We start from the raw sequence: 26960 nt of genomic DNA on the forward strand, positions 1-26960 counted from the left end.
TCATGTTTGTCACAGCGAGGAGAGCGGAGCTGGGGGGTGATGCCTCTCGTTCCCGACTCTAGGGTGTCGCTCTTGGTTCTTCTATTTTGTGCATTGATCCTTCATGAGTCGGGTTTCTTGTTCGGGACGGCGTTCTTTGGTAAATGATTTGCATACACTCCGGTCGCCATGTTGGGAAGCAGTCAGCCCCGGCAGTGAGCCGGCAGAAGCGGAAATAGAACAGGGGTTACAAGGAACACCTTTAACATAGAACTTTGAACTTGTGGTGTAAAACATGGATTTCTGGTAAGACTCATTCATATCAGCTTGGCTGGGAAGGGTCCTTAGAAATTGCCTCCTTCCAGCCCTGCTGCCATGGGCAGGGACACCTTCTGCTAGGCCAGCTTGCTCCAAGCCCCATCCAGCCTGGCCTGGAACACCGCCAGGGATGGGGCAGCTGCAGCTCCTGTGGGCAATGTGGGCCGGGCCCTCGCCAGCCTCAGAGGCCAGAATTTCTTCCACATCTCCAGCCTAAGCCTGCCCTGTGTCACTGGGAAGCCACTGGCCCTGCTGCTGTCCCTGCAGGCCCTTGGACACAGTCCCTGTGCAGGGCTCTGCTTGGCCTCGGCTAAGGACTGAAAGGCCACAGGAAGGTGCCCCTGCAGAAGCCCTTGGAGAGCCCTGGGGCCACGTGTGCCACCATGAGAGCAGCAAGCGGGGCCTGGCTGGGCTGGGGACAAGGGCTAGGGTGGAAACCATTTTTCTTACATGGCAGAAATACACACAAAGTCAAAGAATTTTGTCGCATTCATCACCAAAGGGGAAAAAATGACAAAATATGCTTACCAGCACCTCCCACAGTTCTGCTACCTATGTATGCATGAGACTCTAGAGATGATTAATCACAGGGCTTAAAGATCATGTTATCATAAGCTGTTTTAGACATCCTTGGTACTTCATCATTAGTGTGGTATAGTTCAGCAGAGATCGAAGTCAGCATCAGAAAACAAACCCTGAAGTCACATTGGCAGAGGCAGAACTTTGATTGCTTTTGAAATTTTAAGTCATTTGGTAGTTTGTTCAAAGTCTAATAGCGCATTACTTTCTGACTGTGACTTCACTTGTGTGTGTCTAGTGATAGCCTCAGAAGTACCCTGTTATGATGCTTCCCACTGGACTATTTTAAGAAAGCGAGGAGATCTTGCTACCTGCTGACTTGGGTGACCAGGAGAGAAGGGAGGGAAAAATCACAGATCAATAAAATATACTGCATATATATTCCAGCATACTATATTGCTTATGCCCTTCTGTGTTGTTCCTCCAATTCATATCAGGATGTTTGAAGTCTCCCATAAGGACCTGGGCTTGTGAATATGAAGCTGCTCCCACTTGTCTATGAAGGGCTTCATCTACTCTGTCTTCCTGGCCTGTAGCAGACCCCACTGTCACCTGTCCCTGCTCTCCCTTCAGTCCTGACCCATAAGTTCTCAGTCAGCTCCTCATCCATCCCCAGGTGGAGCTCCCCAGGTGGAGCAGATCACAAACATTGATGTAGAGAGTGAAACCCCCTCCTCATCCCCTTGACTGTCCTTCCTAAAGAGCTTGCATCCATCCATTCCAACACTCCAGTCCTAAGGGCCATCCTGCCACATCTCCGTGATGCTGGTAACATCACAGCCCTGCTGGCATGTGCATGTCTCTAACAACTCTTCTTTATTTCCCTTGCCAGGTGTGTTTGCTTTCATGAACACCAACTTCCAGGGCAGCTAACAAGAGAGAGACTCATTCCATACAAGTATTTAATTAAAACTGAGTGTATGTTGACCAGAAAATAATTTATTTTTTGCTTCAAACTGACTATGAATGAGAAATCATTTGTATTAGTAAATTCCTTAACGGAAAACACTTACCATCTGGCTTGGACATACCATTTCTGATTTCAAACTGTTCCATTTTGTCTGCTTGCTGTTCATGGTTCACAACTAGTCCTAAGTTACTAGACATTATTTGTACTTCCTGATTAAATATATTTATATACTTATATTTTAAATATATTTAAACAAAAGATGACAGAAAAATAAATGGCAAATACTGAATTAATGAATAATGAGAACCACATTTCTGGTAAGAAATTTTTGATGAAAAGTCTCCTACACTAAGGAATCATGAATCATCCAGAACTCGTGAACGCTTTCAAAAGTATTTGGAAATTCTTATAAACAGCTAATAATACAACTAAAATCAACTGGAGAATGAAGGTGCTGATTTATTCAGATTGTCTTGATGAACGTACATTAATCCAGTATTTATTGTCCCATAAGGATCTTACTCCCCACTGCTACAAAAACCTTTGGAGCATCTTCTTTCCTCTTACTCAGGCCCCAGACATTTACAAACAAGCATGATGTTATGCCTAGCACAACATCATTATTCAGAATCTGCTTTTAGAGATGAATAATCTGTTACAGGGCTCCCCAGAAACATGCAATATCTTTATTGAAGTGTGGAATCTGTTCAGCAGCTACCTCAGCAAGCTGCTAGTCAGGATTTAAGTCATTTGCTATATACACCAAGGATCGTGGCTTGCGGGCTGATGAAAACACTTTTGATTGTTTTGGGAACTTAAAAGCATAGGCATGCAACTTCAGCATGTGTTTTCTCCTCCCTACTTCACCTTTACCTTCCATGTCACATCATCTGGTTGTTCTTTTGCTCTTACAGTTCATAGATTTTTGAGAAGATGTTCACATGTTCTTATAGAGACATTTTTGCTTTCTCCAAAATATTCCTTCTTTTGATAACATAGATTTTTCTGCTCTGAAATTTTGCTTTGGAAATCAATGGCCATAAGAATACAAAAAACACTAAGAAAATCAATACTGAGTTAGATAAAAGGTCTAGGTAGCCTAGCACCAGCCTCCAGTCATATGGCATAATAACTCAAGCCCAAGGAAGAATTGAGGGAGGCACATAGCAACAATGACCCAGCATCCTCCCCTAACCTCAGGTGCTAACTGCTTTAAGGGTTTCCTGAAGTGGAGATGGTGCCTTAAATATTTAATAGCCTTAATTAGTGTTTCATCCAGCAACATGCCCAATTCCTTTTCAAACTTTGAGGACTTTACTGTCTATTGCACTCTGTGGCAAACTCAGCCACAGGCTTTGCCATGGGGCAAATCTTTGGCTTTGACCTAGTCCACGCTGATTTTATTTGATGCCCTGTAGTCCTTGTGTACACAGACCTTTTATTCCTATAATATATATATGTATATACATATTAAAAACTAGTATCAGATCAAAATTTACTCTGTCAATGAGATCATTGTTATCTCTGTATCCCAAGGCAGATAGGCTGGGAGAGGTGATAGCAGGGGTCCAGCAGAGATCCTTCCTGCTGCTCTAACACAAGGACTGTAATCGCTGTTTTTTAGCATCACTCATGCCTATGGCCAAAGACAGTCTTCATAACATTGCCTATCCCCTCAAAGCTACAGAATTCCAAACCTGGTTGGAATAACCTCATTCATTTATCTGCTCAGGAGAAAGCCAGGCTATCTCAGGTCATTTTAGGATGGCTCTGGATGCCTGGCAGAATGAAAAGCTCTGCGGAAGCACACTGTGATCCTTGCAGAGGAGGCAGAGCACTTACATATGGGCACAGATCCATCTGTCAAACCCATTGGGCAGCATATCTGAAGAAGACCAGATCCTGCACTGCCATTACAGGTTAAAGCATCAGCTATGAAGCAGTCCAGACACTGAAAAGAGTTTTCTAGGACTGTGTAACTGAGGAAGTGAAAACTGTGCAGGGCTTTCTTCTATCAGGGTCTGAATATATGCAAACTCTTCAGGTCTAAGTCAGCATACCCCTCCCATGTTTGAAGACTCACAGACACGTCCTTTGACAATATAAAGTATCAATCAAGGTTATTCATCTTCAGAGCTGAAATTGAAAATTCCCAAGGGTAAGTTTTTCAAAATCTGCAAAGTAACATTTTTAAAATTAAATATCACACAAAACCTAAAGCTGTCTGCAGCACATTCAGGATGCAGTCAATGTCCAGAGCAAATCCTCTACCACAGGAGTGTCGTTCTAATTAGGAACGGCGGAAAGAACGACACGGACTCTCAAAGGAGTCAGAACAGGAGAGAATCTCCTAGTTTATTGCTCCAGGCCTGTTTTATAGACAGATACGTGGAAAGTACAGAAAGGAAACTCTTATTGGTTAGTAATCTACTACATCACCATCATTGGTCAGTGGGGCTCACCATCCCCCTGACCTTCTCCTGCAAGGAAAACAAGGAGAGCAAAACAACACCTGCAAGACTGTTTTGTTTCCCTGAGGATTGTTTTAATTCTTTCTCATGTTTTTCCCAGGCTACTTTCTCAGGCAAGCCTGAGGAGCTATGCGGCCTGTAATTTGTACAGGCACTCTGATTCAGATTTAGCATCCATAATTCACCCCTTTTGTTAAAAAAAAAATAAAATAAAAGGGCAGTGTTTGTCACGTCCTGCTGGGCCCTTGCAGGAGAGAGAACAAACACAGCACAAGAGGTTTATTTTAACAGAACTTGGAATGGATGCTGATTTAGAATCTTGACTTATGTTTTGATGTTTAAGGATTGTTCTCCTTGCAAGGATCTGATGGCTGACTCTAACAGAACCGGTTCAGTGAACTAACACACACGCACACGCAACAAAAACCATTGTTAGTCTGTTCCAACTGACGGTCTAACTTGTCGACAAGTAAGAATGTTCAGTCTCTGCTTGTAGAAGGACCATCTGAGTGATGATCGGTATCTTGGTCATCATCTGAGGGTCGCCTGTTGATTGCTTTCTGCCTTTGGTGTCACAGATCAGGGCGGACGCACCTTGCGGGTACCCACCGTACCCCAGTGTCTGTGGAAACGCATGCATACCCGCGACCCCAAGCGATGAGTTCACACGGGCCTTGCCACTTGTTGGTGGTTAGGTCTTTCACCCAGACTTTCGCTCGGGGCAGGTGCACCTCGCCTGAGGGCTGCAATGAAAGAAAATGATTCAAAATGACAGGGTTATCAGAATTTTTTTGCACTGTGAGGTGATTGATTGTATACAAGGCTTTCTCCAGCCGGCTGTGTGGAGTTTCTCCAACCATCCCCGTTTTTTGTTTTTCTAGAACACGTTTTAGGGTACCATGAGCGCGTTCGACAATAGCCTGCCCAGTGGGAGAATGTGGAATACCGAATGTGTGTGAAACTCCCCATAACTGTAAAAATCGTCGTGTCTTCTGTGAGGTGTAGGCAGGGCCATTGTCAGTTTTCACAGAAGAAGGTATGCCCAAGACTGCAAATGCAATTTTCCAATGGGCAATAACATCATGACCTTTTTCCCCAGTGTGAGCAGATGCCCACATAGCAGATGAAAAGGTGTCAACAGACACATGCACATACTTAAGTCTGCCAAATTCCGCAATGTGAGTAACATCTGTCTGCCAAAGCTGTAGGGCTTTCAACCCTCTGGGGTTCACCCCCGCTGGCAGAGGTGCTGCAAGTCTATGACAGTCAGCACAAGAACTGACAATGTCACGAGCTTCGGTCGGTGTCAGGTGAAACTGTTTTTGCAAAGTATGTGCACTTTGGTGGAAAAAATCATGCGATGCCTTGGCTTGTGCAATTTTGTCAGGCTGAGGTGCTACCCATGCAGGGTTAGCTAACCTATCAGCCCTGGCATTACCTTCTGCTATGAAACCTGGTAGATTGGTATGACTCCGAATATGCAGGATATAATATGGGTGAACTCGAGCTTGGATTACACACCACAAAGACTTCAGCAGCTGAAATAGATGCTCATTATCAACTTCTTTCAGGAGCACACAATCTAAACGCTTAGCAAGATCTGCTACATAAGCAGAATCAGTAACTAGATTCAATGGTACCTGAGAAAACCGCTGGAATGCCATGGTTGCAGCCCTTAGTTCGACTAACTGGGCTGAGCCTGACTCATGGCCTTCCAGCACTTGCCACTCAGACTCATCCTTCCATGTAACAATGGCTTTCCCCGTTCTTCCTGAACCGTCAGTGAAAATGGTGGGTCCTTGCACCGGCACCCGACTACTCTTTTGTCGAAAGGACAATTCAGCTGACCCTGCTAATTGCAACAGTTTGTGGCTGGGCAGATGATAAGCAACCTGCCCTGAAAAGTTTTGCAGCGCACTCTGTAAGGAGGCACTGTTAGTCAGACTCCATTCAAATTCCTCCCGCCGTACTGGGAGGATAATTTCCCCAGGATTGGCTGCCATCAGCTGCAAACACCGTTGACGGCATTTAATTATCAATTGAGCAACCAATTCAAATACCGTGGGCGCCGTCTTTTTCGGTTGATGGGGCAGAAAAATCCATTCCAAAATGTGCAAAGGATCAGACCACTGTTCACTCCATTGGCCAATGATACCTGTAGGATGAGACTCTGGACAAGTAATAAAAACAGTGATATCAATGGATGGATCCACCCGGTAAACCTGCCGAGCAGAAACAGCCTGTTGAACATCCTCCAGCGCTTGCTGCGCTTCAGGAGTCAGCTCCCGAGGGGAGTTCAGATCAGGGTCCCCCTTCAAAAGATTGAACAATGGGGACAACTGTGCCGTGGTCAGCCCTAAGTAAGGACGCAACCACGTGATGATACCCATCAATTTTTGGGCATCATTCAGAGTTTTGATAGAATCCACAAATTGCACTTCTTGATGGCAAATGGTTCGATCTAAGATTTTGACCCCTAGATATTTCCAAGGAGGATGCTGCTGAACCTTCTCCGGAGCTACCTGTAGGCCATGAGAACGCAGAGCTCCGAACAGCTGGGGCTGTAGCCTCAGCAGTTCATCCTGGGTGGATGCTGCCACCAGGATGTCATCCATGTAATGATAACAATAAGCTTCAGGAAACTGCTCACGGACTCCTGATAAGGCCTGAGCCACATACCACTGACAAATAGTCGGGCTGTTCTTGCAGCCCTGTGGCAAAACCTTCCATTGATACCTCTGCACGGGTTCAGCATTGTTGATCGCAGGCACTGTGAAAGCAAACTTGCATTTGTCCTCAGAATGCAATGGAATAGTAAAAAAACAATCCTTTAGATCAAGGATCAGGATTTTCCACCCCGTGGGAAGCATGGTAGGTGACGGCATGCCAGGCTGCAGTGCCCCCATGCTTTCCATGACTGCATTGATCTTGCGGAGATCCTGCAACAATCTCCATTTCCCAGACTTTTTCCTGATCACAAAAACGGGACTGTTCCAGGGACTAGTGGAAGGCTCAATGTGTCCCTGCTGTAACTGTTCTTGGACTAATTCACGAAGGGCAACCAATTTCTCTTTAGCCAGGGGCCACTGGTTTTCCCAGATGGGTTTGGTCACCAGCCACCGCAAAGGCAGTGTGGAAAACTGTGTGCCCTTCGTCACAGTGGCCCCTATCAAAAATGTGTCCCAATCCGCACTCCCCATGCTGCCAAGACATCCCGCCCCCAGAGGTTAAGTGGAGCTGCAGTGACATAAGGCCGGACCGTAGCTGTTTGCCCTTCTGGGTTTTTGATCAGCACGGGCCGCTGGCTCACAAATGTCTGCGTGGTACCTCCCAGCCCCTCAACGGCTGAACCCATAGGAGTCAAGGGCCAGGACGGAGGCCATGCAGAGAAGGAGACGATCGTCACATCTGCCCCGGTGTCGATGAGACCTCGAAGCTGAATTTGCGGCGGGCTGGCAGTCGGCAGACTCAGGGTGCACGTCATTTGAGGACGCTGAGTAGAGATACAGGCAGACCAAAGGACTTGGGGCAATCCGGTAGATCCAAAGCCACCATCCCCACGGGTCCGATCAGCAGTCCTAGGAACACAGGACTTAAAAGGCACAAGTTGAGCAATGCGAGTCTTCTCAGGGATGGTAACAGGGGGGGAAGGAGTAGAAACCAGGGCACAAATCTGTCCCATAAAGTCAGCATCAATGACTCCCGGGTGTACAAAAATTCCTTGTAGGGTCGCACTAGATCTTCCCACAAGCAGTGCACTCAAACCGTGACCCAGAGGACCAAAAGCATCCAGGGGAACCTTATACACATGACTAGAATCTAATGTAACTGTTGTTGCGGTGTATACATCCACTCCTGCCGCCCCCTGGGTGCTGCCTCTGAGCTGGCTGAGTAGGCCTGGGGGGGGGCTGTGCCCTGGGAACTCACTTGTGTCAGAGCGCAGGTCCCCTGTGCGCTCCTGTACACGTTTCCCGAATCCCCCAAAGGCTGACCATTGGCATGATATCTAGATCTACATTGATCAGCAAAATGACCTGGCTTGTGACATCTAGCACACAAGAACTTCCCTTTCCCTTTATTATTCTGCTGCACCTGCCGAGCCTTGCCCTGAGCATTCTTTTGCTTCCTGGAACCACCCTGGCAGCCTGGTTGTTTTGATGCTAGAGCTGCTGCCAGAGCAGACATTTTGTGCCCCACAGAGCCCACCTTGGCACAGGCTCGGACCATTTCTGGTATTGAGGGGTCCCCTGGAAGAGCTTCTATGATCTTCCTACAGTCTTCATTAGCATTATCCCTTGCCAGCTGTTTACACAAGAGCTGTCTCAGGTTATCATCTTCAACCTGCTTCTCCAAGGCTGCAGCAATTTTTTCAACAAAGGGTAAGAAAGGTTCCTTTAGACCCTGAGTAATCGTTACATATCGTGCCCTGGGAGCAGCCGCTTCTATAGTTTTTAGCAATGCTCCCATACCAATCTTCTGCCCTTGCTCAAGGACTCTGATGTCCCAACGGGCCTGGAGGTCAGGATTGGAAAAGTCACCAATACCCATAAGGGCCTCTACTCTGACCCCCTGTCTGGGATCGTGTGCAGGCAGACGCGCATTCCCGTCTGCAGCCCTTTGAGCCATCTGCCTCCAATTGTCTTCAAAAACTTTAAACTGCACGGGCTGGAACAAGACTTGAGCCAGGTGCCTAATATCAAACGGAGCAAGCAGATCAGTGTCTAACACCCTAATAATCTGCATAACCTCGGGAGATCCGAGCCCGTATTGTGCCACCTTACTCTGTATATCCTGCACCACTCTCCATGCTATCACATTATGCTTGTCGGCCTGTCCCGTATTCGGGGCGGCCTTAAACACAGGGAAGGCTTGGGCCGCCCCTTGGGGCGCCCCTTGGACGTCCCATCTGGGACGGACCCAGTCATCAGGAGCCGAAGCGGTTTCCAGTCCTCCCGCCGTCTCCCCCGCTCCAGCCCCTACGGTGTTAAAAATCCCAGTCCCGGGTGTCCCCAGCCTCTCGAGCAACTCCCAATCCCCCACTTCCAAAGCTTGCTGTTTCACCACGTCCCAAAAATGCCCCCGATGCATCGGAGACGCGGTCACCGGACAGGGTGGGGATGGGCCGACATGGCCCCAGGGCGTGCTCGCTGCCGGGTCGTTGCGGGCACCAGAAGAGGTGGACGGGCCGGCCAAGTCAGGCGGTGCAGATCTTCGCTCGGAGGCCAAAGCAGGTACAACAGCAGAACAGCCGCACCGGGCTCGAGGGAGGGGCGGTGCCGGCCCCGGCACGGGCCCCGCCGAAGGCAGCGGGGGGGGAGAAGCCCCCGCTGCCGCCGCGGCAGAGCAGCCACAGTGAGTCTGGGGGAGGGGCAGCGCCGGCCCCGGCACGGGCCCCGCCGAAGGCAGCGGGGGGGCGGGAGAAGCACCCGCCGCCGCTGGCGGCAGAGCCCGCAGCGGCGGTCCTGGGGGGGGGGTTTCTGGCGCGCAGCCCGCCTCCGCCCGCGGCCCAAATCTTCTGGGGACCCGGGCCGCTCCGAGGAAGCGCTACGCCACTCATCCACAGTCTCATCTTCCACCCCGGCCTCGCTGTCCTCAGACTAGCTCCGTTCCAGCGCCTTAAAAAGCGCCCCCCAGGTGACTGCCAGGCTGCTCACACTGGTATCCCCATCAGTCAGTTCAGACCATAGACGGTCTCCTACCGACAGCCAAACCTCAAGATCAAAGGCATTATCCATAGTCACAGCAAAACCTTGCTCTTTTATCCACTGAAATAAGGCACGCATGGCATCTTCAGAAACACAGAGTCCCATACGGGGCAGGGCATCCTGCCAAGCGAGGTAGGCAAGCTGTTCATCAGCTGAATTACAGTTCCCCATTATGAGAACTTTATCTTGGTGGCTCCGCGAATGTAATTATACAAACGCTATCGGCTTGGACCCGGGATTTCAAGCTCTGCTTCACCAAGATAGGCCGTTCCAAGCCCGCTCTCTGGCAGGCTCCACTATCCCGTTGGTTAGAAACCAGCTTCCTCTTGGGAAGCCCGGGAGAATTCCACTTTCCCCTCTAGGGGGAAGGGCCGGTGTTTTTCCCGCTCGCTGCTTACCCTCAGGGGTTCAGCGTCACGTCGGTTGTCTTCAGACCTCGGGGGTCAGTAGATACAATTCACGTCGGGTTACAAGACCTCGGAGGGTCGGTTCATCATCACGTCGGGGTCACCAGATGTCGTTCTAATTAGGAACAGCGGAAAGAACGACACGGACTCTCAAAGGAGTCAGAACAGGAGAGAATCTCCTAGTTTATTGCTCCAGGCCTGTTTTATAGACAGATATGTGGAAAGTACAGAAAGGAAACTCTTATTGGTTAGTAAACTACTACATCACCATCATTGGTCAGTGGGGCTCACCATCCCCCTGACCTTCTCCTGCAAGGAAAACAAGGAGAGCAAAACAACACCTGCAAGACTGTTTTGTTTCCCTGAGGATTGTTTTAATTCTTTCTCATGTTTTTCCCAGGCTACTTTCTCAGGCAAGCCTGAGGAGCTATGCGGCCTGTAATTTGTACAGGCACTCTGATTCAGATTTAGCATCCATAATTCACCCCTTTTGTTAAAAAAAAAATAAAATAAAAGGGCAGTGTTTGTCACGTCCTGCTGGGCCCTTGCAGGAGAGAGAACAAACACAGCACAAGAGGTTTATTTTAACAGAACTTGGAATGGATGCTGATTTAGAATCTTGACTTATGTTTTGATGTTTAAGGATTGTTCTCCTTGCAAGGATCTGATGGCTGACTCTAACAGAACCGGTTCAGTGAACTAACACACACGCACACGCAACAAAAACCATTGTTAGTCTGTTCCAACTGACGGTCTAACTTGTCGACAAGTAAGAATGTTCAGTCTCTGCTTGTAGAAGGACCATCTGAGTGATGATCGGTATCTTGGTCATCATCTGAGGGTCGCCTGTTGATTGCTTTCTGCCTTTGGTGTCACAGATCAGGGCGGACGCACCTTGCGGGTACCCACCGTACCCCAGTGTCTGTGGAAACGCATGCATACCCGCGACCCCAAGCGATGAGTTCACACGGGCCTTGCCACTTGTTGGTGGTTAGGTCTTTCACCCAGACTTTCGCTCGGGGCAGGTGCACCTCGCCTGAGGGCTGCAATGAAAGAAAATGATTCAAAATGACAGGGTTATCAGAATTTTTTTGCACTGTGAGGTGATTGATTGTATACAAGGCTTTCTCCAGCCGGCTGTGTGGAGTTTCTCCAACCATCCCCGTTTTTTGTTTTTCTAGAACACGTTTTAGGGTACCATGAGCGCGTTCGACAATAGCCTGCCCAGTGGGAGAATGTGGAATACCGAATGTGTGTGAAACTCCCCATAACTGTAAAAATCGTCGTGTCTTCTGTGAGGTGTAGGCAGGGCCATTGTCAGTTTTCACAGAAGAAGGTATGCCCAAGACTGCAAATGCAATTTTCCAATGGGCAATAACATCATGACCTTTTTCCCCAGTGTGAGCAGATGCCCACATAGCAGATGAAAAGGTGTCAACAGACACATGCACATACTTAAGTCTGCCAAATTCCGCAATGTGAGTAACATCTGTCTGCCAAAGCTGTAGGGCTTTCAACCCTCTGGGGTTCACCCCCGCTGGCAGAGGTGCTGCAAGTCTATGACAGTCAGCACAAGAACTGACAATGTCACGAGCTTCGGTCGGTGTCAGGTGAAACTGTTTTTGCAAAGTATGTGCACTTTGGTGGAAAAAATCATGCGATGCCTTGGCTTGTGCAATTTTGTCAGGCTGAGGTGCTACCCATGCAGGGTTAGCTAACCTATCAGCCCTGGCATTACCTTCTGCTATGAAACCTGGTAGATTGGTATGACTCCGAATATGCAGGATATAATATGGGTGAACTCGAGCTTGGATTACACACCACAAAGACTTCAGCAGCTGAAATAGATGCTCATTATCAACTTCTTTCAGGAGCACACAATCTAAACGCTTAGCAAGATCTGCTACATAAGCAGAATCAGTAACTAGATTCAATGGTACCTGAGAAAACCGCTGGAATGCCATGGTTGCAGCCCTTAGTTCGACTAACTGGGCTGAGCCTGACTCATGGCCTTCCAGCACTTGCCACTCAGACTCATCCTTCCATGTAACAATGGCTTTCCCCGTTCTTCCTGAACCGTCAGTGAAAATGGTGGGTCCTTGCACCGGCACCCGACTACTCTTTTGTCGAAAGGACAATTCAGCTGACCCTGCTAATTGCAACAGTTTGTGGCTGGGCAGATGATAAGCAACCTGCCCTGAAAAGTTTTGCAGCGCACTCTGTAAGGAGGCACTGTTAGTCAGACTCCATTCAAATTCCTCCCGCCGTACTGGGAGGATAATTTCCCCAGGATTGGCTGCCATCAGCTGCAAACACCGTTGACGGCATTTAATTATCAATTGAGCAACCAATTCAAATACCGTGGGCGCCGTCTTTTTCGGTTGATGGGGCAGAAAAATCCATTCCAAAATGTGCAAAGGATCAGACCACTGTTCACTCCATTGGCCAATGATACCTGTAGGATGAGACTCTGGACAAGTAATAAAAACAGTGATATCAATGGATGGATCCACCCGGTAAACCTGCCGAGCAGAAACAGCCTGTTGAACATCCTCCAGCGCTTGCTGCGCTTCAGGAGTCAGCTCCCGAGGGGAGTTCAGATCAGGGTCCCCCTTCAAAAGATTGAACAATGGGGACAACTGTGCCGTGGTCAGCCCTAAGTAAGGACGCAACCACGTGATGATACCCATCAATTTTTGGGCATCATTCAGAGTTTTGATAGAATCCACAAATTGCACTTCTTGATGGCAAATGGTTCGATCTAAGATTTTGACCCCTAGATATTTCCAAGGAGGATGCTGCTGAACCTTCTCCGGAGCTACCTGTAGGCCATGAGAACGCAGAGCTCCGAACAGCTGGGGCTGTAGCCTCAGCAGTTCATCCTGGGTGGATGCTGCCACCAGGATGTCATCCATGTAATGATAACAATAAGCTTCAGGAAACTGCTCACGGACTCCTGATAAGGCCTGAGCCACATACCACTGACAAATAGTCGGGCTGTTCTTGCAGCCCTGTGGCAAAACCTTCCATTGATACCTCTGCACGGGTTCAGCATTGTTGATCGCAGGCACTGTGAAAGCAAACTTGCATTTGTCCTCAGAATGCAATGGAATAGTAAAAAAACAATCCTTTAGATCAAGGATCAGGATTTTCCACCCCGTGGGAAGCATGGTAGGTGACGGCATGCCAGGCTGCAGTGCCCCCATGCTTTCCATGACTGCATTGATCTTGCGGAGATCCTGCAACAATCTCCATTTCCCAGACTTTTTCCTGATCACAAAAACGGGACTGTTCCAGGGACTAGTGGAAGGCTCAATGTGTCCCTGCTGTAACTGTTCTTGGACTAATTCACGAAGGGCAACCAATTTCTCTTTAGCCAGGGGCCACTGGTTTTCCCAGATGGGTTTGGTCACCAGCCACCGCAAAGGCAGTGTGGAAAACTGTGTGCCCTTCGTCACAGTGGCCCCTATCAAAAATGTGTCCCAATCCGCACTCCCCATGCTGCCAAGACATCCCGCCCCCAGAGGTTAAGTGGAGCTGCAGTGACATAAGGCCGGACCGTAGCTGTTTGCCCTTCTGGGTTTTTGATCAGCACGGGCCGCTGGCTCACAAATGTCTGCGTGGTACCTCCCAGCCCCTCAACGGCTGAACCCATAGGAGTCAAGGGCCAGGACGGAGGCCATGCAGAGAAGGAGACGATCGTCACATCTGCCCCGGTGTCGATGAGACCTCGAAGCTGAATTTGCGGCGGGCTGGCAGTCGGCAGACTCAGGGTGCACGTCATTTGAGGACGCTGAGTAGAGATACAGGCAGACCAAAGGACTTGGGGCAATCCGGTAGATCCAAAGCCACCATCCCCACGGGTCCGATCAGCAGTCCTAGGAACACAGGACTTAAAAGGCACAAGTTGAGCAATGCGAGTCTTCTCAGGGATGGTAACAGGGGGGGAAGGAGTAGAAACCAGGGCACAAATCTGTCCCATAAAGTCAGCATCAATGACTCCCGGGTGTACAAAAATTCCTTGTAGGGTCGCACTAGATCTTCCCACAAGCAGTGCACTCAAACCGTGACCCAGAGGACCAAAAGCATCCAGGGGAACCTTATACACATGACTAGAATCTAATGTAACTGTTGTTGCGGTGTATACATCCACTCCTGCCGCCCCCTGGGTGCTGCCTCTGAGCTGGCTGAGTAGGCCTGGGGGGGGGCTGTGCCCTGGGAACTCACTTGTGTCAGAGCGCAGGTCCCCTGTGCGCTCCTGTACACGTTTCCCGAATCCCCCAAAGGCTGACCATTGGCATGATATCTAGATCTACATTGATCAGCAAAATGACCTGGCTTGTGACATCTAGCACACAAGAACTTCCCTTTCCCTTTATTATTCTGCTGCACCTGCCGAGCCTTGCCCTGAGCATTCTTTTGCTTCCTGGAACCACCCTGGCAGCCTGGTTGTTTTGATGCTAGAGCTGCTGCCAGAGCAGACATTTTGTGCCCCACAGAGCCCACCTTGGCACAGGCTCGGACCATTTCTGGTATTGAGGGGTCCCCTGGAAGAGCTTCTATGATCTTCCTACAGTCTTCATTAGCATTATCCCTTGCCAGCTGTTTACACAAGAGCTGTCTCAGGTTATCATCTTCAACCTGCTTCTCCAAGGCTGCAGCAATTTTTTCAACAAAGGGTAAGAAAGGTTCCTTTAGACCCTGAGTAATCGTTACATATCGTGCCCTGGGAGCAGCCGCTTCTATAGTTTTTAGCAATGCTCCCATACCAATCTTCTGCCCTTGCTCAAGGACTCTGATGTCCCAACGGGCCTGGAGGTCAGGATTGGAAAAGTCACCAATACCCATAAGGGCCTCTACTCTGACCCCCTGTCTGGGATCGTGTGCAGGCAGACGCGCATTCCCGTCTGCAGCCCTTTGAGCCATCTGCCTCCAATTGTCTTCAAAAACTTTAAACTGCACGGGCTGGAACAAGACTTGAGCCAGGTGCCTAATATCAAACGGAGCAAGCAGATCAGTGTCTAACACCCTAATAATCTGCATAACCTCGGGAGATCCGAGCCCGTATTGTGCCACCTTACTCTGTATATCCTGCACCACTCTCCATGCTATCACATTATGCTTGTCGGCCTGTCCCGTATTCGGGGCGGCCTTAAACACAGGGAAGGCTTGGGCCGCCCCTTGGGGCGCCCCTTGGACGTCCCATCTGGGACGGACCCAGTCATCAGGAGCCGAAGCGGTTTCCAGTCCTCCCGCCGTCTCCCCCGCTCCAGCCCCTACGGTGTTAAAAATCCCAGTCCCGGGTGTCCCCAGCCTCTCGAGCAACTCCCAATCCCCCACTTCCAAAGCTTGCTGTTTCACCACGTCCCAAAAATGCCCCCGATGCATCGGAGACGCGGTCACCGGACAGGGTGGGGATGGGCCGACATGGCCCCAGGGCGTGCTCGCTGCCGGGTCGTTGCGGGCACCAGAAGAGGTGGACGGGCCGGCCAAGTCAGGCGGTGCAGATCTTCGCTCGGAGGCCAAAGCAGGTACAACAGCAGAACAGCCGCACCGGGCTCGAGGGAGGGGCGGTGCCGGCCCCGGCACGGGCCCCGCCGAAGGCAGCGGGGGGGGAGAAGCCCCCGCTGCCGCCGCGGCAGAGCAGCCACAGTGAGTCTGGGGGAGGGGCAGCGCCGGCCCCGGCACGGGCCCCGCCGAAGGCAGCGGGGGGGCGGGAGAAGCACCCGCCGCCGCTGGCGGCAGAGCCCGCAGCGGCGGTCCTGGGGGGGGGGTTTCTGGCGCGCAGCCCGCCTCCGCCCGCGGCCCAAATCTTCTGGGGACCCGGGCCGCTCCGAGGAAGCGCTACGCCACTCATCCACAGTCTCATCTTCCACCCCGGCCTCGCTGTCCTCAGACTAGCTCCGTTCCAGCGCCTTAAAAAGCGCCCCCCAGGTGACTGCCAGGCTGCTCACACTGGTATCCCCATCAGTCAGTTCAGACCATAGACGGTCTCCTACCGACAGCCAAACCTCAAGATCAAAGGCATTATCCATAGTCACAGCAAAACCTTGCTCTTTTATCCACTGAAATAAGGCACGCATGGCATCTTCAGAAACACAGAGTCCCATACGGGGCAGGGCATCCTGCCAAGCGAGGTAGGCAAGCTGTTCATCAGCTGAATTACAGTTCCCCATTATGAGAACTTTATCTTGGTGGCTCCGCGAATGTAATTATACAAACGCTATCGGCTTGGACCCGGGATTTCAAGCTCTGCTTCACCAAGATAGGCCGTTCCAAGCCCGCTCTCTGGCAGGCTCCACTATCCCGTTGGTTAGAAACCAGCTTCCTCTTGGGAAGCCCGGGAGAATTCCACTTTCCCCTCTAGGGGGAAGGGCCGGTGTTTTTCCCGCTCGCTGCTTACCCTCAGGGGTTCAGCGTCACGTCGGTTGTCTTCAGACCTCGGGGGTCAGTAGATACAATTCACGTCGGGTTACAAGACCTCGGAGGGTCGGTTCATCATCACGTCGGGGTCACCAGATGTCGTTCTAATTAGGAACAGCGGAAAGAACGACACGGACTCTCAAAGGAGTCAGAACAGGAGAGAATCTCCTAGTTTATTGCTCCAGGCCTGTTTTATAGACAGATATGTGGAAAGTACAGAAAGGAAACTCTTATTGGTTAGTAAACTACTACATCACCATCATTGGTCAGTGGGGCTCACCATCCCCCTGACCTTCTCCTGCAAGGAAAACAAGGAGAGCAAAACAACACCTGCAAGACTGTTTTGTTTCCCTGAGGATTGTTTTAATTCTTTCTCATGTTTTTCCCAGGCTACTTTCTCAGGCAAGCCTGAGGAGCTATGCGGCCTGTAATTTGTACAGGCACTCTGATTCAGATTTAGCATCCATACAGGAGAGCCAGTAACCTTTTGGTTAGGATACAGCAAAGGCCTTGGTATTCACCCCAGTTCTGAAATGGAGAAGTGACTTTAACCAGAATTTCCTTTACAAACAGTATATTGCCTGCTCTTCCAGCAGAAACTGTGCTGCTGACAATTGCTTTTCATGAGATGCTGAGAAGATTTTGCTCAAAAGACAGCAAGTGAGCTAAGACTGAATAAGAAAACAAGGTAATAAGCTTGCACTTGCATAAAGTCACTCAGGCTTAAATACCTTCCTTATTCTTGGGGGGGAAAAAAAAACAACACTTTTTTGTGTCTGTTTTAACCAGTAAGATATCAAAAAGAAGATACTTCTAAATAAAAGGTACCAGACCTTTATGTTGTGTATTAAATAAAGCACTTCCCACTATGTTTACATTGTGTAATAGTGCAGAAAAGGTGTCAAGGGATGGAGAGCCTACCAAGCATCATTATGTCCCTGTGATGAGGACTCTCCCATTCAATTCCTCTAGGATCCTACTGCTGGAAATACTGCTTTGATTAGGCCTGTTTACATGTTACCTATTTTCTGCAGATCCAAAGAGGAATGCATTTTAAAAGTTTATGATAAAGCTATTTGCTTTATCTTAGATGTTGATTCTACTTGGGACATATGGCCTGCTATAGTTCTAAGGTATTTCCTGCAGAGATAAATCTGGAGGAAATGAGTGCTTTATCTAGTTTGCCATGGAGAGTTACAAATGCATAAAAAGCAATCTTTGCAGCTTAAGCTATATGAACAGTGTTTCATTCTATTTCTATAGTCATGTAGAATTTCTTTTTATGTAGATTCCACTTTATCTTGTTAACTTTCATCATATACACAACATCTGAAGGATTTTCCTAATAAAACTGTATTGTATTGTGTTGCTTTTTTCATGAGAAATCAGTACAATTTTAATTTCATATGGAAGTGTAACAGTTGCTGCCATGTTACTATACTTGAACCAAATTCTGCTGCTCCCTTCCCTTGGAAACAGTTCCACTAGCCTGGCTGGAAATGGCAAAGAAAGGATTTTGCACTTGGAAAAATATCACTTTGGTCAGAAGGAGAGAATAAGTAAAGCTTTCACTGCCATCTCTGAAGCGAAAACGCACTTCAGCGCCCGGGCAAGTGATTCTGCCCTTTGGGGAAGGTGGAAACAGATAAATCAAATGCATAAATTCAAGAACTCTTCTCAGGCAATTCACATTAGTGAGGCCTATCCCACTGCAGGAAGCCAGAAAACCCTGCTCTAGGTCTGCACAGGACTAATTGGTTTGCAGCAAGTTTAAGACATTTCTCATTTTGAACAAATCTCTGAAGTCTCATAAATCTAGGTTTACCATGTTTATAAAGCTGCAGACCTCCAATTTGTACTCTAATTATGTTTTGTTATTGTTATTATCAGCTTATTCTTGCTATGAATGTTTTTGTATCACTTGAAATTGATGCTAATACTCCCTGACATGCAGCCTGACATGTATTAAGAATGCAGAAAATGAAATGACAGAACTAATTAAAAAACCATCTGTTCAGTTAATTTAGAGGTGTGCCAAACAGTTCAAATGAGACTTGGTCAGCAGTAAATCATATCCACCTGTACCATTTGTTTAGCAGTTACTGTCCCTAGTTGTCTTATTTCCTTAGAAACACTTCTACTGTTCAGTCCAGAGACTGCACACTGAGCAGTGAGAGCATGAAATCAAAGCTATTACTCTTGAACAGAAATAGTACACATAAAAATGTAGTATAAGCCTGCTAAATGAAAAAAAATACATACAACAAAATGCTGTATATCATGTAGACTCACTTCATTAATTGTAATGACTGTGCCTCCAAGACATGGAACAATCTCATCAGTATTTCCTATAGAGATGTTGCAGCTCTCTATCCAGGAAAAATTTCCCCCTTAATGTCAATGGGCTGTACTTTTCTCTCCTGTAAGCCCATCAAAGTTAATAGAGTTGTACCAAGAATACATTTGGTCCCATCTGATTATGGCAGACTGAACATGTTATCTTATACCCTGGCTGCTTTGTTACTACTTTACATACAGAAAACATAATAAGTCAAAAAACATTCAACTGGCAAGTTAGATCTTTTTCCTTTGAAAAGAAAGGAAAATAAGCATGTCTCAGTCTGATGAGCAGCAGTCTGTCATGTGGCAGAGCTATATTATCACAGGTAGGTATATTTCTTCTGCACCAAAGAAATTTTGCTAGAATAAGAAAAGCACCTATATGTAAAATAAGCGACTTGGAATTTTCTTCCTGCTCACTCTGCAGTCATCTTCCCTCCAGCATGTACCACTTGGATTTGCATTCCAGACTCCCACACACAGAGGGATTCCCTTAGCCGGTCACTCTGACTCTTTGCTGAAAGCTTCAACCAGTGGGCAACTTGAAAGGGTTTAAAGCAGACAGCTCCAATGGGAGACAAAGCAGACAGCAGCCACCTGCTTTTAGCAAGAATCTAATAAAACAGCCACTAATAAACAACAAAACATCAGATAAAATTATATGAACTAATTATTTCTCACCAGAAAAACTTCTGCCATTTCCTGTGCCCAGCATAATTTCAGGGTTTACACAGTGTCATTTTGGTACGCTTGGGAATTTAACCCAAATAATAATAAGCAAATGAATGTTCAAGTGAAAAACACTACAAGGTGCATAGAGCCAGAAAGGGGAGGTCCACCAGAACTGGGCTGCCAGTGTGCCAAGTTCCATGGACATGGAACTTGCATATTACCTCCATAAACATGGGCATTAGGAAGGACTTTCATGGATGCACACCCACGTTTTCTACATTGCTACAATCAGGAGAATAAGCAGTAGGGAAGGACAGAGCTGGCTGAGGGCCACAGTATCAGTGTGGGCAGACAGAATCCAGAAGGTGTGAAGGGAGGGATGGAAGAGCCCTTTTACTGGGCAGACAGAATCCAGGTGTGAAGGGAGAGATGGGAGAACCCTTTTACTGAGATATCTGGGGGACTTTAATGATTTAGGGAATCACATTGAGAGAAAAGTAAACAGGAGAGATGAGCAAAAAAGGCTAGACAAACTAAAGTAGACAGAAGTATTGGAAGCAGGATGCTAGCAAGGACCTTGAGTGAAAACTCACTCTCACTGCAGCCCTTCACCTGCAGTGAGAGTATTTCTCTCCTGGTTATTCCAAAGTCACTAAGGGGATCATATCCTTCTAGCTACATTAAGCCTGCAAAAGTGTGATGTGCCATTCCATTAAGGTTTGTTATTAGGGAGAAGAGTGTTCATTTCAGAAGCATTCACTGAGCAAGGTAGCAACATGCCAGAAACCATATTTCATTAATTTATTGGGATACTGGTTGTTGTATGATCAAGTTATGTCTGGGATAGAAGGGAGCTGACTATGAACAGGAGTGTAAAAGACAGTCTAGTAAGAAATACTGTATTGATCCCAGAATGTGGGACCTGATTAGCACTTTAGTTATTTTTTATTGTCAACAAAAATAATAATTTATCATCCTTTTCAATGACAGCAATTCACTGAGAGACAAAAAAGAAATCTCACAACTGATTTATGTCTCACTAGAACAAATCTGAACTCCAGCAAGCAGCTGGGGGGGGGGGGGGGGGCGTGTAGGAACCACTGTTATTGACTAACAAAGGACAGGTTACTAAAACTCTAGGTTTCAAAAACTGAAATGATCTGTCAGTCATCTGAAAAGTAGCATGTCATCTTGTTCTCTGTGTGTAATGTGACTTTTTGGTTTGAAAGGGACAGACTTGCTAAATACTGCCTCATTTGAGACAATTATTTTAGACAGACCTATAGGAATGATTTAAAGTTACAATTTTACCTTTGGTGTTTCTGGTTCAAGCCATCACTTCTACTATTTAGTCAAGTATCCTTAGAATTTCCACAGTAAAGGACATAAGACTGGACTCTGAATAATCTTTTCTGGGCTTTCTTTGCACACTTTTGGGGCAGAGTTGACCCCAACCTCTTCTTAAACATCCACACCAAGACCCATCTGTGAGAGCATTTGGCTGACCTGTGGGGACTTCATTTGGAGCAATCTTTACCCTCAGCAATGAAATTCAGAGAGGAGTTCTTTAACCATGAGGAAACAGAGAGAGCACACAGTTTGCACCCTTCCATATTCATGCACCACATGTTGATGAGTTTGAGTAGAAAAAATGAGATTAATTCTGTTTTGGGTAGTGGAGTAGATCCAATCTCCTGGAATCTGGACAGTGAATTGGCGATTTGCTCAGAATGGGAGAGACCAGTAAGTCAGTAGAGAGACCAAGTCACCAGGGTCTTTTTATAGCACTGTGGGTTGGTTTTTTTTATGATGAGATGTTTGTCTTAAATTAACATCCCAAGTAGAGGTTAAAAAGCAGGGCAGCACAGGAGTTTGTTCCTCTGTCTTGTGGATGAGCACTTAATGCTGGGCTTTGTGCAAGGCTCATGTCAGCAGCTGGGCTCCCACTCAGAACTCACAGGTGCTCACCAGTCTAGTTTGGAGATCTTCATGTGAACTTAACTACTGAGGTGTTTGGTGTTTATGTCCAGTAATGACACTGGACTGGAGAAATATGGGTACTTCAGGAATTAGGTTGATTCCAGGCCTTGGAGCTGTAACTAGGGGTTACTACCAGCCTATCTGACTTTAAAGCCTTGTTCAGACACAAGTAGGAAGAGGAAAATAATTTTATGCTTTAGAAGGTAAACTAATTAGTAGAGGTACAAGGACAAAGTTAAAACTCAGTCTACAAAAGAAAGGATGGGACAGCTCAGTCAAGATTTAAGTGAAGATCAGTGAGCCTTATTACGAGTTAAGTTATATTTCTGTGCTATCTCCTTACAAAAAATTCTCCATCCCTAAAAAAATATAATCATTAAACAATATATATGCTAATTTCCTACAATGATAGCATTTTTGTCATTTCTTATCAACTCTAGGAAAGGACTTGCACTATGACAGATCTATAGCGTCTATGTCCCCTGGAGGAAATCAGCGTGGCATTACGATTTACAATATTTGTTTCAATTCCCAAATATTTGCTGGGGTTTTTTCTTTGAAAATCTGGGAAAAAATAACTCTAATCAAAGCAATAGCATGGGTGCTGATTTTTTTTTTTTTTGTAGCTTTCCGTTCACTTCCATGATAACTCTTGTAATTTAGAAATCATCTGAAATACCACTGACAAAGCTGTGAAGGGCTGCACTCATAACACAGTTTCCTTACACCTCGGGCTCACAGCATTGTGCAGGAAATCAATGTCTGATGAAACTTGAATGTTTCCCTCATACAAAGACAACATCCATATTCACTACTAGGAAAGGTCTCCATTCACTAACCCTGTTCTCCAGGAAAAAGTTACCAAGAATTTAGGTGTATCCTCTGCAACCACAGTCAGGTTGAGGCTATCCACACCCATTGCCCCATCTGATCTTAAATGCCACTTTCAAGGCTTTCCAGGTTCGCATACCAAGACTGTTGAATGCTGACACTGTTTGAAACCCACTTAGAGAAGCCCCAGAAGCCTTCAGAAGACTGAAGAAGCTGGAACCACCAGAATTTTAGCCTAAACAATATTGGTAGATTTACAGTGGTTGTAAACCCATGAAACATTCTGAAAATACAGATTCAAGCAAGCCTAGTGAAGAATTCAGCTTGGGGTTCATTTAGCATATTATTCCTTGCAAAATATTTCAAAATATTTTAAATATGCAGTAAAAGTTACGTCCCCTAAATTGCTGGAAAGCACCTTGTATTTTTGAAGCAGAGGTATATGGTATGCATATCTCTTCTGTTTGTTAACAGTGCATTGCATTTCTACACCCCATGATGGACTAAAATCCAAGTTATTAATTTTGTCTATCAATATGTTTGTACTGTAAAGTTTAAAAAAAGTGATGTTACTGTTATTTAATGTTAGATCAAATTTAGCATTTACTCTCTGTAAAGTATTTATAGCAGCAAATAGGGATTCTTTTTTTTATTCATTTATGCAACATTTTGCCTAATGAGCTAAAACTTACTGACTCATTTTATTTTACTGAACAAAGATATTCATATGTAACAAGACTCATTTTGTTAAAAGGGTAAGCCTGGTAACCAAAATTCATTGAGCCGAGAACTAAAGGCTGTGCGTGCATCAGTGTAATTTACTATTTGGTCAATGGATATATGATCAAAGCAAGTTTCAAAGCAAGTTACCTTTGGTGAAGATACCAAAGAGTGATGAGGCAGGAAAAACAGTGTTGCATATTTTAATGTATACCTTCTTATGTTTTGGTATTTTTCCTGGCAGATACATTCCTATCTGTAGCACATAGCATATGTTGAATTATAACCAGAAAGCTTTAATTTCTGGTTCTAAAATTCTCTCTCTAATTCTAAAAAAATAATGAAAAATTTAGGACAAAGAAGGAAAAAATACTGAAAGACCAGAAACCATCATTCAGTCAAAGACCTCTATCAGTTTATACTATCAGAAAGCAGTGTAAGGTGTGGCTTCATAACAATCTTATCTCCTTTGCAGGGAAAAACAAAGGTTTAGGTGGTGGTTCTGCCTATACCTGGAAGATGATACTCAAGAAATTTGTATTTGACCTAAGATGTTTGAAAATTGGTCAACCACTGAAACAAGTTTCAAGGAGACATGACTTCCCCCCTCTCTTTTCATCACTGCCAGGCAGAATATGTCTGCTTAGGGGAAATGCCTGGAGATACTGCAGTGCCCACCACCCCCTGGAGAGCACACAGGCCACCCCCACACCATCTGCTGCTGCCCTAAAGCACGCCTCAGCTACCTGCTCCTGTGGGGCAGACCCACCTACAACAACTTCAAAGCATGGGTAGAACGAGCTGCAGCCTGCTACTGAAGAAAGCACATAGGTATCTTTCATCAAAAACAAGTTACTCAGCTCAGTACAGCTAAAGAAAACTAGAGAAAATTTAACACTGATATTCATAGGTCAGGCAGACGGGTTTCCTGTCAGCCTCAGTGCACAGCCAATATCCCAGCTCCTTCACAGCAGTGTGCCCTCTGGTACAGACAAATGTCACCCACCACTTTCCACTCAGGCTGCAAAACACTTGAGTAGCTTACCCAAAGTCATAATACCTAAATAAAGTATTTTCAAAAGTGTACTCTAATCCCAGTGCAGAGAAGTCAACCCCAAAAGTGCAATGTCATGATTATGATACAGAAACACTAAACATGCAGAGAGGATGAGCAAGCCTTGGGACTCATCTGCTGAGGCTTCTCCTCTAGCTAAGTTCCTGCCTGATTCTTTCTGCTCCTTAATAGACTATTTAAGTGCAAGCTGGCTTATTTCCAGAACCTGACTACAAATGTAAATTTAATTTTATTTTTTATTTAAAGATGATGGAAGCTTTAAAGTTTGAGAACACTCTGCCAGACCCATAACGGATGGAAGTTTGCTATAATTGCTGACTTGGAGAGCTAAAATATAGAGAAGTTGAAGTCTAAATCTGGGGCCTTTTCAATTCACTGTAATGCAAAAAAGACTTTTACTGTTCTAATGATACATTCAGCTGTCTCTGTTGCAGTTTGAGCTTTGCAAAAGTCCAGAATAAGCCTCAGTAATCACAGACAGGTACTATTTTGCATTACTCAACAACCTTTGGGTTCCAGGATTTGATATGATAGCAGGGGAAGACAAAAAAATCTTGCTTTCAATATTGCTTTCATCTGAGACTACTTTATGTTTAAGTTTGGGCAAGAACCTTAAAAACATTGGTCCTAAGCTAAGCTCCCAGACCTATTTTTTTCTAAGTAACATATTATAATGTTTAAAGAGTTTGTGAGCGTTAAAGTTTGCTTAAAGTATTCTGGGACCCTCAGTAAACTGACGCCAGGGAAGCATACCCTATCATTCTTTACTCCCATTTTGGTAATATTTAACCTTGCATTTATTTTACACTATTTAAAAATATATACCCCCAGTGCTCTTTTTGTTAAATATTTAGCCCAGCTGAATATTTCTTAGATCATTGATCATTTTGCAGTACTGAGAGAGAAATTAACAACATCAAATTGTAGCCCCAAATGATTTATATATTTGAATAACTGACCATATTCAAGTTTTTTACAGAGGCAGGTTTGTTCATTCCCCTGTTTCATTGTTGTAAAAATAAGTATTGCATTTTTGTCTTACTGGCTGTTTTCACAAAGAAGCAAGGAATTTTAATCAGGAATTCACAAATATTAGACCACTGGATTTCTGCATACTCTCAGAATAGCCCATGGATCACTATGTAGCCTCATTATTGGAATTATAATTTAGAAAAATATTTTTTTCTGTACTGTATGTTTCCATAAGCAATCAGCTTCTACCTCAGCCTGCTGGCTCTGTTAGGGATACAGTCCTGTGGGTAAGATAAGTAGCATTACTATTTTTGAACAACTTTCATGGTTTTGTTCCAAAAAGGGAAGGAGGAATGTTTTCCCAATACAGGGTTTTTCTTCTTGGTTTGATGCTTCCTCATAATGGTCCTCATGCCCCTTTCTTTGTGCCTCTCTCCCTTATTTTTTCTAGCCATTAATAATACAGAAATAAAAGCTATACCTCAATAATTCCCTAATAAAAAGATAGGCCATGCAAAATCCTTGAGGTACTCTTCAGATACCTCCCCTACTCTTTCTTTCTCCTGCCAATTACGATGTACTTAAGATTAAAGTGTGATTTTTTTCTTTGAAGAAGAGATGAATGTGTTTTCCCACTTTACTAATTACAACATGATATATGAGGCAGAAAGCTTTGCAAGAGGTAGCACAGCATGCAAGCACAGATGAATAATAATTAGGCTCACATGTCTTAGAAATTAAGATTTTATTAGAAGGCTGTTATTTGAAAGTTTTAGTGCTGTGTGTAAGTGCAGTTACGCTAAGAGGTTTTTTGTTGGTTTTTTTTCTGTTTTTAATCAAATCAACCAAGTGCTGCTTATAATATAGGAGCCTGTACTAACTCTCAGTAAATTCAAAGACTTCCACTGACTTCAAAGGGTGTTGACTCAAGCCCTAGAAAAAGGATTTGTAAAAGTGATTAGTGGCAGGGTTTTGTTTTAGAGCTAAATTGTAACTAACCAGAAAAAATGTTCTTATAATAAAGATTTAATATACATCTGGGAATAAGAATTTCTCTCCCAGTTACTGTAAGACACACAACTGACGGAAACTGGACACATAACTGAGGGAAAAAGGATGGTCCCATTGCTTTGTTACAACCCATGGTTTCTTTGTTGTTGAAGAGTTTGTGCTGACATTCAGTGATACAACATAAAAGAACGGTATTTGTGTTACCAAAGTGTGCATCTCTAAGGGACATGCTGGGAGAGAAGCTCTGAAAAGATGGCTAAAAAATTATGAAAACCCATCTTTTCCAGCAGGGTATAAGACAACATGTATCCTTAGCTTCACTTAACTAACATTAAAAGAAAAATAACCCAGAAAATATTGCTGGCCCCAAGTGAAATGACCTTTATTCTTACACATAGTATTTCCTTGAATCATGAAGCTATTCACTAAGCAGGAGCAGTGCACCCTTGGTTTGGCAGTGCCAATCTGAATTACACTTTTGGCTTTAAGTGGCCAATTCTCTGAATACATTATTTCATCCAACTGGAGTTATGTGTTCCTCAGTGATGAACAGAATCATCACTGTAC

This window comes from Poecile atricapillus, chromosome 2 (assembly GCF_030490865.1).
Source record: "Poecile atricapillus isolate bPoeAtr1 chromosome 2, bPoeAtr1.hap1, whole genome shotgun sequence".
Taxonomy (NCBI): Eukaryota; Metazoa; Chordata; class Aves; order Passeriformes; family Paridae; genus Poecile; species Poecile atricapillus.